The sequence below is a fragment of the Sceloporus occidentalis genome, unplaced genomic scaffold, assembly GCF_023333645.1.
Source record: "Sceloporus occidentalis isolate IW3139 unplaced genomic scaffold, rSceOcc1.0.p SCAF_188, whole genome shotgun sequence".
In the NCBI taxonomy this organism is placed as follows: domain Eukaryota; kingdom Metazoa; phylum Chordata; class Lepidosauria; order Squamata; family Phrynosomatidae; genus Sceloporus; species Sceloporus occidentalis.
In genome coordinates, this window is record NW_028317168.1 from 1,310,380 (window position 1) to 1,326,304 (window position 15,925).

Genomic DNA, 15,925 nt, shown 5'->3' on the forward strand with positions numbered 1-15,925 from the left:
CACACTTCGGTTACATGACGTGACATGTCGCGACCAAGAGGCACGCACTCACTCGCCTGCAAAAGCAACGAGCCGGGAGGACAGAAAGGAAGGAAGCGACCGACCGACCGACCCTGGACTGCTGCCGCTGCTCCCCGGGTCGCTCGGCCCTTCCTCGGATCGTTGCTCCGCTCGGATTTGCTTTGCTTTGCTGGGTTGGGTTCTGCTTTTGGTCACTGATAAGAGAGGTGCACCGGTCCTGGAGGTACTGCAATACCAGGTCAATGCGTGGAGTGGACAGAGCAAGCTCTTCTTCCATCTCCCTGTTCTAAAAATCCATTTAATATATGGTCCCCAGATAGGGGACGTATCAGATATTAAACTGATAAGAACAGATTTTTTTTTTTTTTTTTTTTTTTTGAAGCCCGAGGTGCGTGCTCCTTTGGGTGCTGCATTCTGTGCTCCAAAGAGGCAGCAGAAGCCATATACGAAACTGGGTCCCCACAAGGGGAACCCAGACAAATTCCTCCCCCCCCCCCATGGGAGGGTCGGATCTTAGGACTCTCCCCGAAGGGTGAGACCCCATTGCCGTGGGGCACTCCCATCGGGAAGTAGCCCCCTTGGCTTCACCACCAAAAGGTAGTGTCCGAAAACAAAAGTGCCAAATCGAAAAACCAAAACGTGAACGTGGCCTCGCTTAAAGGTTTGGTGACCGTGAAAATCCAATCGAAATTAATGGGCACACGTGCTTAAACACATTGTGATAAATAAATAATATAAATAATTTAGGGGCGGGCCATAACTGACCCAGCCAGGTTCAAAAATAAATTCCACTCCATGCCCTGATGGTGCGATGGAGGGAGTGTGAAGATCCGCCGGTGCAAAAAATGTGCATTTACCGTGTGCAGCGGCGTGCAAGTCTGCACACGGTAACTCCGACTTGCGTCAGGGCAATTTAAGCACCTCGGGCTCCATGCTTTCCCGAACCCTAAGGCCAGAGGATCAGCATAGTCCCCCCCCGGTCCGAAGGGAACTACACTTGATCTTAGCCAAAAGGCCGAGAAGCGATAACCCCAACAGGGCGCCGGGCCCGGCTCGGGCCCGCCACCCAGGCTCCGCACAGTCGCAGCGAGCTGCCACGCGGGCCCTGGCCCTTCCTTCCTTCCGCCCGCCCGCTGCGCACCCACCCACCAACCCCAGGGCACTCCCCTCTGCGGATCCCCGCGCCGGACTGCAGCCCTGGCTGGAAACGTCCGGCCCGCACCACCCCTGCGTCCAAGCCCAGCACCACCGGCTCGCACACTCTCCCCTCTCTCCGTTTCTTGCCCTCCCTCCGTCTGTCTCAACGAGGCCCGCCGGGATCGAGGCGGCGCGCGGCCTGAAACATTTGCATGGCTCCGCCCCCAAAGGGGGGGGAGGGAGGGAGTTCGCACCTCCGCCTCCCGCTCAACGAGATCGGCTGCTAAGCACCTGACAGACGTAGCAGTCCTTACTCTAATCTCATCTCATCTCATCTCATCTAATCTAATCCTCTTAACCGCTGCCTGCCTGCCTGCCGGCTGCTGCTGCTGCTGCTGCTGCTGCTGCTGCTGCTGCGACAAACACTCGCTCACTCTCTCGCCCTCGCCCGCCAGCCAGCCAGCCAGCCAGCCAGCGCCGGGCTGGCTCACTGGCCGAAAAACCACCATCAGAGGGAGACACAAACCAAGGCATGCAAAAGAACCACAGGAGCCAGCCAGCCAGCCAGGCAGCGGCAGCTGCTGCAGCCGCTGCAGCCGCTGCAGCCCAACCGTCAGCTGGCCACGCTAACCTTCAAGCAACCAAACACACTAGCGCTTTAATCCTTCAATGCACCCTCAACCGGCATGTGCCTTCATGACCAAGGCCAGCCACACACACGCGGCATGAGGCCACACGACAGCAGGACATCACAGTTACATTACGTTCCGACGGACATTACCGCAGCACACTTCGGTTACATGACGTGACATGTCGCGACCAAGAGGCACGCACTCACTCGCCTGCAAAAGCAACGAGCCGGGAGGACAGAAAGGAAGGAAGCGACCGACCGACCGACCGACCGACCCTGGACTGCTGCCGCTGCTCCCCGGGTCGCTCGGCCCTTCCTCGGATCGTTGCTCCGCTCGGATTTGCTTTGCTTTGCTGGGTTGGGTTGGGTTCTGCTTTTGGTCACTGATAAGAGAGGTGCACCGGTCCTGGAGGTACTGCAATACCAGGTCAATGCGTGGAGTGGACAGAGCAAGCTCTTCTTCCATCTCCCTGTTCTAAAAATCCATTTAATATATGGTCCCCAGATAGGGGACGTATCAGATATTAAACTGATAAGAACAGATTTTTTTTTTTTTTTTTTTAAAACACTCAGTTTGAAGCTCATTCCTTCGATACTCCACAGGAAAAAAACTTCTTTTAAACATCCTCGTGGCTAGAAATAAAAAAACCCAAGAAGAGACAAGAAAAAAAACTTAATCCTTCAAAAAAAAATTCTTTGTACCTTCTAGTACCATTCTCTCCATTTTTTTGTCTTCCAAATGCCTTCTGCATCTACTTCTCCTCTTAAGGCCTTATCTCTTAGAAAAAAAACATAAAGACGACCATAAATCATACATATCCCTCCTTGAACATCAATATCTACTTTCCTAAACACGTGCAAATTTCTTACATCCCATAATACTTCTTTTACACTACTCACAATCATCCACAAAATCCTCCCCATTTCTTTGGACAGTCTGTAAAGACCAAAAAAAATAATTTCATACGTTAAATTCTCTACACCAGTTATTTCAAAAATTAAACGTCCTAAACTTCGCCATACTTGTTGAGCATACACACATTTCCAAAATACATGAACTACACTTTCATCGTTGCCACATCCTTCTCTTGGACAACTCGCGCTCCTACATAAACTCCTTTTATGTTGAAAAACTCTTGTAGGTAAGCACTCATGAATTGACATCCACACTATGTCCTTTTGTCTATTAAAGACTTCTATGGAACTCAAACTCTTCCATACAAATCTACTTTGCTCTTCTGTCAGACCTCCTAATCTCTCCAAAATTTCCAATTCTCTCAATTCTTTCAAAACCGTCCCCTTCTCTTTCCATTGTGATAAGGACTTTTGTTGTAATCCATACAATCTTATACATTTCCCAATCCTTTCATAAAACCACGGACACTCAAAACACACAGGTTTCTTTCTATCCAACACACATAACCCAAATTTCCTTAATTCATTTCCCGCCATAAAACGCATCATATAACTTCCCACTGTATCTTTCAAACTTAATTTCACGCAAAATTCTACGTACTTAATTAATAATTCCTTTTCAATATCTGGCATATTCATACCACCATTAATCCTTTTTTTAATTACTATATTTCTTTTTAATTTTTCCATCCGGGCATTCCAAAAGAACAAAAATAAACATCTAATAATTTTCCTGATATTGCGATCACTCCCTGGAAACACAATATTCAAGAACAAAAGAATGGGAATTATTACAGATTTAACTATTAACACACGTCCAGTAAAGGACAAGGTCCTCGACGACCACAACCCAATTTTTTGTTTTACTTTATTTACAACGATATCCCAACTTTCTCTCCCATCCAATCTTTCATCAAAAAGGACCCCTAATACTTTAATGGCTTCTTTACAAATAGGCCACCCACTCAATTCTAACTCTTTCCATTCACCAAACACTTTACAAGCACATTTTTTCCAATTTACATGAAAACCACTTACATTACAAAAAAGTTCAACCAAAAACTTAACACGCCGTAAGCTTGTCTGAAACCTACAAACAACTGTAACGTCATCCATGTATCCAAATACTTTTACGGTGCGGCCATCACTTCCAGGAATTTCCACACCCCTTACAACTTTGTCCTTACGGATCAAATACAACAAAGGTTCCAAAACACAAATAAAAAGAATAGCCGAGAGTGGACACCCTTGTCTCACTCCTGATTTAATTTCTATTGCATCCGTCAAATTACCATTTACAACAATTCTACTACTTATTCCTTTATATAAACACTTCAACCATTCTCGCATACGAATCGGTATTCCCACCTTCTCCAAAACCTTAAACAAAAAACTATGTGCTACTCTATCATATGCTTTTTCGAAATCAATAGTAACTACTGCTATATCCAATTTCCTATCTGCACAATACCACAAAACATTACGTAATAAAGACAGACTGTCTCCAATCTGTCTTCCAGGTACTGCACAAACTTGCTCCTCTCCTATAATACTCCCTATTACATCTCGTAATCGATTCGCCAAAATTTTGGCTATAATTTTATAATCTACGTTCAACAACGTAATAGGTCTCCAATTTTTTAAATCTGTCGTATCTCCTTTTTTATGCAATAACACTATAATTCCTTCCTTCATAGATTGAGAAGTCTCCTTTGATTTTAATACCTCTCTACAAACTTCCAAAAAATCATCCCCTAACACTTCCCAAAAGGTACAATAAAATTCACTAGATAAACCATCGCTACCAGGTGATTTATTTTTCCTCATACTCTTTACAGCTGCCTCTATCTCTTTTTTCCCTATGTCTGACGTCAGACAATCTTGATCTTCCTTACTAAGACTCTTATCAAACCCCTCCAAAACACTATCTTCCATATTCAAATCACGAACCGTTTCTGAATACAGTGTTTCATAAAAAGTTTTTATCTCTTCTAACATATCTTCATCTTCCACAATGTGACCATTCACATCAATCACGCGTTCCATTAACTTCCTTCCACCATACGCTTTCTTAAAAAAGAAGCTGGTACATTTTTCATCCTTTTCAAAAACTTCTAATCGTGCTTGAAAAATAATTTGCCTACCCCTTTCTTCCAAACACTTATTCACTCGCTCTCTTGCATCCGACAATTCCATTCGTACATCCACTCCTTCATCTCTCAAACCTTTTAAATAATCCACTCTTCCTTGCCACGCTCTCCAATCCACCCTCTTTCTTTTTGCACATAACCGACTTTCCTGTAAAAAGAAGGCTTTACTCTTAATTTTCAACCATTCCCACCATTCGATCACCGACTCAAAATTTTCTTTCTTACTCTTCCATTGTTTATACATTCCCCGAAACCGCTCACAAACTCCCTCATCCTCTAACATTTCAATATTCATTTTCCATACACCCCTACCAATCTGTACTCCTAAACTCACTCTCACTTTACACATCACACACACATGATCCGTAAAACCCATTCGTACTCCAAACAAATCTTCACCTATTATTTTATCAGAAACAAAAATAAAATCTATGCGCGATTTTACTTGACCATTTTCACTAAAAAAAGTGAAAAAATCTACTTTGTCCTTCCTGAATGTAATAGAATCAATTAATTTCATATCTTCTACTACTCTTAATAATTCTCTACTAGAAGCATCTAGTAAGGATGTAGCTCCCCTTTTACCAACTCTATCCTGTATCCGAAGAATACAATTGAAATCTCCTGCTAAAAAGACTTGTTCCCTCCCTGGTAAGAATAGTTTAATCATCTTAAATAAATCTATTCTTTCCTGCCTGTTAACTGGTGCATAAACATTGATAAGTTTAAAACGCACTCCTCCATACAAAAACAAAACCATCATAGCTCTTCCTAGTTCAATCTCCACGATCTGAATTATTTGAAACAAGGTTCCTCGGAATAAAACTCCTATTCCCCCATTCTGTTGATTACAAAAAGAAAAACACGAAGGACCATATCGCCAGGATTGACCGATAAACGGTTCAGATAGATTACATTCCTGAATGCAATATATGTCTCCCCTCTGCATAGCCAAGGCTTCAAACACAGCAGCTCTTCTCACTGTACTCTTAATGCTCCGCACATTTAAAGAAAGAATGGAAAAAGCCATCAGGGTTTGTATAAACCACATCATTGAAAAAATATCGGTAATTATGTCCCAGTCCGAAACTTCTTTGACCCCTTTTCTTCTACTGACGAAGCCACAAAACCTGAAATATTTTTCAAATTTTCGACATCCTGAGTGTCAACAAAAGACCTGCGAATTTCTCCACCTTCCGAAATATCAGATCCCGGAGAATCTCTTGGTACTATATCTTTACTTCGTAAAGATTTTTTACGCGCTCTCTTCTCTCGAGCTTTTCCAGCCACCATCAAGAAATCTCCTTCAGACGATGTAGAATCCGCACCAGGTTCTACCTCCATTGTGTCTATCTCTACTAACTCCACAGAAACAGACTCATCTCTTATTTTTTCCAAAGATTCTTCTACTTGTCTTACCATAGAATGTAAGACATTCACTTGACTTCCACTTGGAGTTTCAGGCACAACAACTATTTCACTTTCTGCGGAAATCTGAGTTTCTTCAACTGCAAAAACTCCCACTGTCGTCGCATCTGCATGTGTACGTAACTCCGCTAATTGCTCCTGTAGAACTTCAGTTACTAGCTCTACTGGTACCTCATCTTCGGTAGTTCTAGGACATCTTTTTGCTAGATGTCCTTCACCACCACACAAGTCGCATTTACGAGCAATAGTGCAGTCAGCAGCTTTATGCCCTGCTTTCCCACAGTTATAACATCCAGGAGCTGCAGTACATCTAGACATTATATGTCCAAAACACAAACACTTTCTACAAAAAGCAGGCTGTCCTGGGTAATATAAAAAACCACGATTTCCTCCGATTGAAAAATTTTGAGGAGGATGCAACATACCACCAAAACCATTTGCATCCGCTACTATCGTCGCCCAAATCTTCCTTTTTCCATTATATACATTAAATTCATTTAGAAGTTTCACAGGCTTATCCATCTCTTTTACATAACGTCCAAGAAAAAACAAGACATCCTCGTCACTTACAAAAGGATTATACATATGTATAATGATTGGTACTCGCCTGGACACTGTTGATGACAGAAACCGAACTCCTTTCAATAAAGGATCCATCGCTCGTTCCTTGCTTCGTTGTAACAGGGTCATGACTCCAAAATCCGAATTGAAAGTAATATCCGCAAAACCACGTCCAAAAAAAGGCTGAATGCAAAAAAACTCTTCTCTTTTCATCTGTAGAACTCCTTCCAAAATCGAAACTTGGATCTCCTTAAGACTCATCCTCTGTCGTTCTCCTTCAGCAAAAACAATCCTCACCGTCTTCGGAATCGAAGGTGCTCCAACCGCCGAATCTCCTCTCGTTTCCATTGCTAGGCATTCAACGAACCCCCAATAGCAGCAACCGGCCGAAGCCGGAAGGCCGAGGGACGTAACTAGCCTGCGCCGGAACCTCCTGGTCCAGATCTCCTGTATTAAATACACTTGATCCGGGCCAAAAGGCCGAGAAGCGATAACCCCAGCAGGGCGCCGGGCCCGGCTCGGGCCCGCCACCCAGGCTCCGCACAGTCGCAGCGAGCTGCCACGCGGGCCCTGGCCCTTCCTTCCGCCCGCCCGCTGCGCACCCACCCACCCACCCACCCACCAACCCCAGGGCACTCCCCTCTGCGGATCCCCGCGCCGGACTGCAGCCCTGGCTGGAAACGTCCGGCCCGCACCACCCCTGCGTCCAAGCCCAGCACCACCGGCTCGCACACTCTCCCCTCTCTCCGTTTCTTGCCCTCCCTCCCTCCGTCTGTCTCAACGAGGCCCGCCGGGATCGAGGCGGCGCGCGGCCTGAAACATTTGCATGGCTCCGCCCCCAAAGGGGGGGGGGAGGGAGGGAGGGAGGGAGTTCGCACCTCCGCCTCCCGCTCAACGAGATCGGCTGCTAAGCACCTGACAGACGTAGCAGTCCTTACTCTAATCTCATCTCATCTCATCTAATCTAATCCTCTTAACCGCTGCCTGCCTGCCGGCTGCTGCTGCTGCTGTTGCTGCTGCTGCTGCTGCTGCTGCTGCTGCTGCTGCTGCGACAAACACTCGCTCACTCTCTCGCCCTCGCCCTCGCCAGCCAGCCAGCCAGCCAGCCAGCGCCGGGCTGGCTCACTGGCCGAAAAACCACCATCAGAGGGAGACACAAACCAAGGCATGCAAAAGAACCACAGGAGCCAGCCAGCCAGCCAGGCAGCGGCAGCTGCTGCAGCCGCTGCAGCCGCTGCAGCCCAACCGTCAGCTGGCCACGCTAACCTTCAAGCAACCAAACACACTAGCGCTTTAATCCTTCAATGCACCCTCAACCGGCATGTGCCTTCATGACCAAGGCCAGCCACACACACGCGGCATGAGGCCACACGACAGCAGGACATCACAGTTACATTACGTTCCGACGGACATTACCGCAGCACACTTCGGTTACATGACGTGACATGTCGCGACCAAGAGGCACGCACTCACTCGCCTGCAAAAGCAACGAGCCGGGAGGACAGAAAGGAAGGAAGCGAGCGACCGACCGACCGACCGACCGACCGACCCTGGACTGCTGCCGCTGCTCCCCGGGTCGCTCGGCCCTTCCTCGGATCGTTGCTCCGCTCGGATTTGCTTTGCTTTGCTGGGTTGGGTTGGGTTCTGCTTTTGGTCACTGATAAGAGAGGTGCACCGGTCCTGGAGGTACTGCAATACCAGGTCAATGCGTGGAGTGGACAGAGCAAGCTCTTCTTCCATCTCCCTGTTCTAAAAATCCATTTAATATATGGTCCCCAGATAGGGGACGTATCAGATATTAAACTGATAAGAACAGATTTTTTTTTTTTTTTTTTTTATTTTTTTTAAACACTCAGTTTGAAGCTCATTCCTTCGATACTCCACAGGAAAAAAACTTCTTTTAAACATCCTCGTGGCTAGAAATAAAAAAACCCAAGAAGAGACAAGAAAAAAAACTTAATCCTTCAAAAAAAGAAATTCTTTGTACCTTCTAGTACCATTCTCTCCATTTTTTTGTTTTCCAAATGCCTTCTGCATCTACTTCTCCTCTTAAGGCCTTATCTCTTAGAAAAAAAACATAAAGACGACCATAAATCATACGTATCCCTCCTTGAACATCAATATCTACTTTCCTAAACACGTGCAAATTTCTTACATCCCATAAAGCTTCTTTTACACTACTCACAATCATCCACAAAATCCTCCCCATTTCTTTGGACAGTCTGCAAAGACCAAAAAAAATAATTTCATACGTTAAATTCTCTACACCAGTTATTTCAAAAATTAAACGTCCTAAACTTCGCCATACTTGTTGAGCATAAACACATTTCCAAAATACATGAACTACACTTTCATCGTTGCCACATCCTTCTCTTGGACAACTCGCGCTCCTACATAAACTCCTTTTATGTTGAAAAACTCTTGTAGGTAAGCACTCATGAATTGACATCCACACTATGTCCTTTTGTCTATTAAAGACTTCTATGGAACTCAAACTCTTCCATACAAATCTACTTTGATCTTCTGTCAGACCTCCTAATCTCTCCAAAATTTCCAATTCTCTCAATTCTTTCAAAACCGTCCCCTTCTCTTTCCATTGTGATAAGGACTTTTGTTGTAATCCATACAATCTTATACATTTCCCAATCCTTTCATAAAACCACGGACACTCAAAACACACAGGTTTCTTTCTATCCAACACACATAACCCAAATTTCCTTAATTCATTTCCCGCCATAAAACGCATCATATAACTTCCCACTGTATCTTTCAAACTTAATTTCACGCAAAATTCTACGTACTTAATTAATAATTCCTTTTCAATATCTGGCATATTCATACCACCATTAATCCTTTTTTTAATTACTATATTTCTTTTTAATTTTTCCATCCGGGCATTCCAAAAGAACAAAAATAAACATCTAATAATTTTCCTGATATTGCGATCACTCCCTGGAAACACAATATTCAAGAACAAAAGAATGGGAATTATTACAGATTTAACTATTAACACACGTCCAGTAAAGGACAAGGTCCTCGACGACCACAACCCAATTTTTTGTTTTACTTTATTTACAACGATATCCCAACTTTCTCTCCCATCCAATCTTTCATCAAAAAGGACCCCTAATACTTTAATGGCTTCTTTACAAATAGGCCACCCACTCAATTCTAACTCTTTCCATTCACCAAACACTTTACAAGCACATTTTTGCCAATTTACACGAAAACCACTTACATTACAAAAAAGTTCAACCAAAAACTTAACACGCCGTAAGCTTGTCTGAAACCTACAAACAACTGTAACGTCATCCATGTATCCAAATACTTTTACGGTGCGGCCATCACTTCCAGGAATTTCCACACCCCTTACAACTTTGTCCTTACGGATCAAATACAACAAAGGTTCCAAAACACAAATAAAAAGAATAGCCGAGAGTGGACACCCTTGTCTCACTCCTGATTTAATTTCTATTGCATCCGTCAAATTACCATTTACAACAATTCTACTACTTATTCCTTTATATAAACACTTCAACCATTCTCGCATACGAATCGGTATTCCCACCTTCTCCAAAACCTTAAACAAAAAACTATGTGCTACTCTATCATATGCTTTTTCGAAATCAATAGTAACTACTGCTATATCCAATTTCCTATCTGCACAATACCACAAAACATTACGTAATAAAGACAGACTGTCTCCAATCTGTCTTCCAGGTACTGCACAAACTTGCTCCTCTCCTATAATACTCCCTATTACATCTCGTAATCGATTCGCCAAAATTTTGGCTATAATTTTATAATCTACGTTCAACAACGTAATAGGTCTCCAATTTTTTAAATCTGTCGTATCTCCTTTTTTATGCAATAACACTATAATTCCTTCCTTCATAGATTGAGAAGTCTCCTTTGATTTTAATACCTCTCTACAAACTTCCAAAAAATCATCCCCTAACACTTCCCAAAAGGTACAATAAAATTCACTAGATAAACCATCGCTACCAGGTGATTTATTTTTCCTCATACTCTTTACAGCTGCCTCTATCTCTTTTTTCCCTATGTCTGACGTCAGACAATCTTGATCTTCCTTACTAAGACTCTTATCAAACCCCTCCAAAACACTATCTTCCATATTCAAATCACGAACCGTTTCTGAATACAGTGTTTCATAAAAAGTTTTTATCTCTTCTAACATATCTTCATCTTCCACAATGTGACCATTCACATCAATCACGCGTTCCATTAACTTCCTTCCACCATACGCTTTCTTAAAAAAGAAGCTGGTACATTTTTCATCCTTTTCAAAAACTTCTAATCGTGCTTGAAAAATAATTTGCCTACCCCTTTCTTCCAAACACTTATTCACTCGCTCTCTTGCATCCGACAATTCCATTCGTACATCCACTCCTTCATCTCTCAAACCTTTTAAATAATCCACTCTTCCTTGCCACGCTCTCCAATCCACCCTCTTTCTTTTTGCACATAACCGACTTTCCTGTAAAAAGAAGGCTTTACTCTTAATTTTCAACCATTCCCACCATTCGATCACCGACTCAAAATTTTCTTTCTTACTCTTCCATTGTTTATACATTCCCCGAAACCGCTCACAAACTCCCTCATCCTCTAACATTTCAATATTCATTTTCCATACACCCCTACCAATCTGTACTCCTAAACTCACTCTCACTTTACACATCACACACACATGATCCGTAAAACCCATTCGTACTCCAAACAAATCTTCACCTATTATTTTATCAGAAACAAAAATAAAATCTATGCGCGATTTTACTTGACCATTTTCACTAAAAAAAGTGAAAAAATCTACTTTGTCCTTCCTGAATGTAATAGAATCAATTAATTTCATATCTTCTACTACTCTTAATAATTCTCTACTAGAAGCATCTAGTAAGGATGTAGCTCCCCTTTTACCAACTCTATCCTGTATCCGAAGAATACAATTGAAATCTCCTGCTAAAAAGACTTGTTCCCTCCCTGGTAAGAATAGTTTAATCATCTTAAATAAATCTATTCTTTCCTGCCTGTTAACTGGTGCATAAACATTGATAAGTTTAAAACGCACTCCTCCATACAAAAACAAAACCATCATAGCTCTTCCTAGTTCAATCTCCACGATCTGAATTATTTGAAACAAGGTTCCTCGGAATAAAACTCCTATTCCCCCATTCTGTTGATTACAAAAAGAAAAACACGAAGGACCATATCGCCAGGATTGACCGATAAACGGTTCAGATAGATTACATTCCTGAATGCAATATATGCCAAGGCTTCAAACACAGCAGCTCTTCTCACTGTACTCTTAATGCTCCGCACATTTAAAGAAAGAATGGAAAAAGCCATCAGGGTTTGTATAAACCACATCATTGAAAAAATATCGGTAATTATGTCCCAGTCCGAAACTTCTTTGACCCCTTTTCTTCTACTGACGAAGCCACAAAACCTGAAATATTTTTCAAATTTTCGACATCCTGAGTGTCAACAAAAGACCTGCGAATTTCTCCACCTTCCGAAATATCAGATCCCGGAGAATCTCTTGGTACTATATCTTTACTTCGTAAAGATTTTTTACGCGCTCTCTTCTCTCGAGCTTTTCCAGCCACCATCAAGAAATCTCCTTCAGACGATGTAGAATCCGCACCAGGTTCTACCTCCATTGTGTCTATCTCTACTAACTCCACAGAAACAGACTCATCTCTTATTTTTTCCAAAGATTCTTCTACTTGTCTTACCATAGAATGTAAGACATTCACTTGACTTCCACTTGGAGTTTCAGGCACAACAACTATTTCACTTTCTGCGGAAATCTGAGTTTCTTCAACTGCAAAAACTCCCACTGTCGTCGCATCTGCATGTGTACGTAACTCCGCTAATTGCTCCTGTAGAACTTCAGTTACTAGCTCTACTGGTACCTCATCTTCGGTAGTTCTAGGACATCTTTTTGCTAGATGTCCTTCACCACCACACAAGTCGCATTTACGAGCAATAGTGCAGTCAGCAGCTTTATGCCCTGCTTTCCCACAGTTATAACATCCAGGAGCTGCAGTACATCTAGACATTATATGTCCAAAACACAAACACTTTCTACAAAAAGCAGGCTGTCCTGGGTAATATAAAAAACCACGATTTCCTCCGATTGAAAAATTTTGAGGAGGATGCAACATACCACCAAAACCATTTGCATCCGCTACTATCGTCGCCCAAATCTTCCTTTTTCCATTATATACATTAAATTCATTTAGAAGTTTCACAGGCTTATCCATCTCTTTTACATAACGTCCAAGAAAAAACAAGACATCCTCGTCACTTACAAAAGGATTATACATATGTATAATGATTGGTACTCGCCTGGACACTGTTGATGACAGAAACCGAACTCCTTTCAATAAAGGATCCATCGCTCGTTCCTTGCTTCGTTGTAACAGGGTCATGACTCCAAAATCCGAATTGAAAGTAATATCCGCAAAACCACGTCCAAAAAAAGGCTGAATGCAAAAAAACTCTTCTCTTTTCATCTGTAGAACTCCTTCCAAAATCGAAACTTGGATCTCCTTAAGACTCATCCTCTGTCGTTCTCCTTCAGCAAAAACAATCCTCACCGTCTTCGGAATCGAAGGTGCTCCAACCGCCGAATCTCCTCTCGTTTCCATTGCTAGGCATTCAACGAACCCCCAATAGCAGCAACCGGCCGAAGCCGGAAGGCCGAGGGACGTAACTAGCCTGCGCCGGAACCTCCTGGTCCAGATCTCCTGTATTAAATACACTTGATCCGGGCCAAAAGGCCGAGAAGCGATAACCCCAGCAGGGCGCCGGGCCCGGCTCGGGCCCGCCACCCAGGCTCCGCACAGTCGCAGCGAGCTGCCACGCGGGCCCTGGCCCTTCCTTCCGCCCGCCCGCTGCGCAACCACCCACCCACCCACCCACCAACCCCAGGGCACTCCCCTCTGCGGATCCCCGCGCCGGACTGCAGCCCTGGCTGGAAACGTCCGGCCCGCACCACCCCTGCGTCCAAGCCCAGCACCACCGGCTCGCACACTCTCCCCTCTCTCCGTTTCTTGCCCTCCCTCCCTCCGTCTGTCTCAACGAGGCCCGCCGGGATCGAGGCGGCGCGCGGCCTGAAACATTTGCATGGCTCCGCCCCCAAAGGGGGGGGGGAGGGAGGGAGGGAGGGAGTTCGCACCTCCGCCTCCCGCTCAACGAGATCGGCTGCTAAGCACCTGACAGACGTAGCAGTCCTTACTCTAATCTCATCTCATCTCATCTAATCTAATCCTTTTAACCGCTGCCTGCCTGCCGGCTGCTGCTGCTGCTGCTGCTGCTGCGACAAACACTCGCTCACTCTCTCGCCCTCGCCCTCGCCAGCCAGCCAGCCAGCCAGCCAGCCAGCGCCGGGCTGGCTCACTGGCCGAAAAACCACCATCAGAGGGAGACACAAACCAAGGCATGCAAAAGAACCACAGGAGCCAGCCAGCCAGCCAGGCAGCGGCAGCTGCTGCAGCCGCTGCAGCCGCTGCAGCCCAACCGTCAGCTGGCCACGCTAACCTTCAAGCAACCAAACACACTAGCGCTTTAATCCTTCAATGCACCCTCAACCGGCATGTGCCTTCATGACCAAGGCCAGCCACACACACGCGGCATGAGGCCACACGACAGCAGGACATCACAGTTACATTACGTTCCGACGGACATTACCGCAGCACACTTCGGTTACATGACGTGACATGTCGCGACCAAGAGGCACGCACTCACTCGCCTGCAAAAGCAACGAGCCGGGAGGACAGAAAGGAAGGAAGCGACCGACCGACCGACCGACCCTGGACTGCTGCCGCTGCTCCCCGGGTCGCTCGGCCCTTCCTCGGATCGTTGCTCCGCTCGGATTTGCTTTGCTTTGCTGGGTTGGGTTGGGTTCTGCTTTTGGTCACTGATAAGAGAGGTGCACCGGTCCTGGAGGTACTGCAATACCAGGTCAATGCGTGGAGTGGACAGAGCAAGCTCTTCTTCCATCTCCCTGTTCTAAAAATCCATTTAATATATGGTCCCCAGATAGGGGACGTATCAGATATTAAACTGATAAGAACAGATTTTTTTTGTATTTAAGTTTATTATACAAACTGATTATGATAAAACAGACATCAACCTGTTTTAGCAGGAGTACATAAATCGGTATTATCGGTACAGGTAGACGATAAGCAGTACTGCGACGCAGCGCAGGGCAATACACGTTACAGTACGACTTCAGTTACGGAAAGCTCAGTAGAAGCAGTGTACAATTACATTTCCAGACGTGGCGCATATGGTTAGCACTTGGTGGAACATAACCTGGGGAAATGGGGGGGGGGGGAGGGGGCCGAGGAGAATGGGGCTAGTCTTCAGCCTCTAGACTGTCCTTGAGAGAGTAGTCTCTCAGCAGGCTGTGGATAAGCCTGCGGCAGTCACGGACTGTGACCTGCTCCCTCCTCAGCACCAGGCGGTTCCTGGCAAACCATAGAGCGTCCTTTACACAGCACATGAGACGCCAAGCATCCTCAGTGGCGCTCTCCGTGTGTGTTCCTGGAAAAAGTCCGTAAAGTACCGAATGGTAAGACAGGTACTTTCTCTCGATAGAGTCCTTGAGATCCAGCTCCAGGGCTCTGAACAAAGCCTGTGCAAACGGGCACCGCCAGAACAAGTGAAGAGAAGTCTCCTCCTCCACAATGCACTGTGGGCAGTGTCTATATCTGCACAGCCCCCTGGCATGCATAAATGTCCTTAGGGGGAGGCCTCCCTGAATGGCCATCCATGCCATGTCTTTATGCCTGTTGGTTAGCCTGCTCGACGACACGTTAGCCCAGACAGTCTTGGCTGTGGCGTCGGGGAGCCCTGGGATGTTCTCCATAGTGTCTTTGGCTCTGATGAACTTGTGGATCACACGGGGTAACCACAAGTCTGGTTTAACTCCCTCCAGTTGGTGCTCCCTTACAAATTTGCCCACGTCCGAGTAGAACCAGGGCATGGTCCAATTGTAAGGGACGGAGCTGTCCCACTTTTCCCACTTGAGCTGCCTCCACAGGGGCAGCAGGAA

General features: G+C 45.2%; 1 non-coding gene and 3 pseudogenes across 1 annotated transcript; all 4 read right to left on the reverse strand.

The window, feature by feature from the left end:
* Positions 1-222: 222 nt before the first annotated feature.
* Positions 223-464, reverse strand: LOC149278470 (U2 spliceosomal RNA; annotated as a pseudogene).
* A 1,715-nt stretch (positions 465-2,179) lies between these two features.
* LOC149278471 (U2 spliceosomal RNA) lies at positions 2,180-2,359 on the reverse strand (annotated as a pseudogene).
* Positions 2,360-8,507: 6,148 nt separating this feature from the next.
* LOC149278472 (U2 spliceosomal RNA) lies at positions 8,508-8,696 on the reverse strand. The gene has a single exon (XR_016278703.1). It is a non-coding gene; the product is annotated as a U2 spliceosomal RNA (small nuclear RNA).
* A 6,096-nt stretch (positions 8,697-14,792) lies between these two features.
* Positions 14,793-14,997, reverse strand: LOC149278473 (U2 spliceosomal RNA; annotated as a pseudogene).
* Positions 14,998-15,925: the final 928 nt, after the last annotated feature.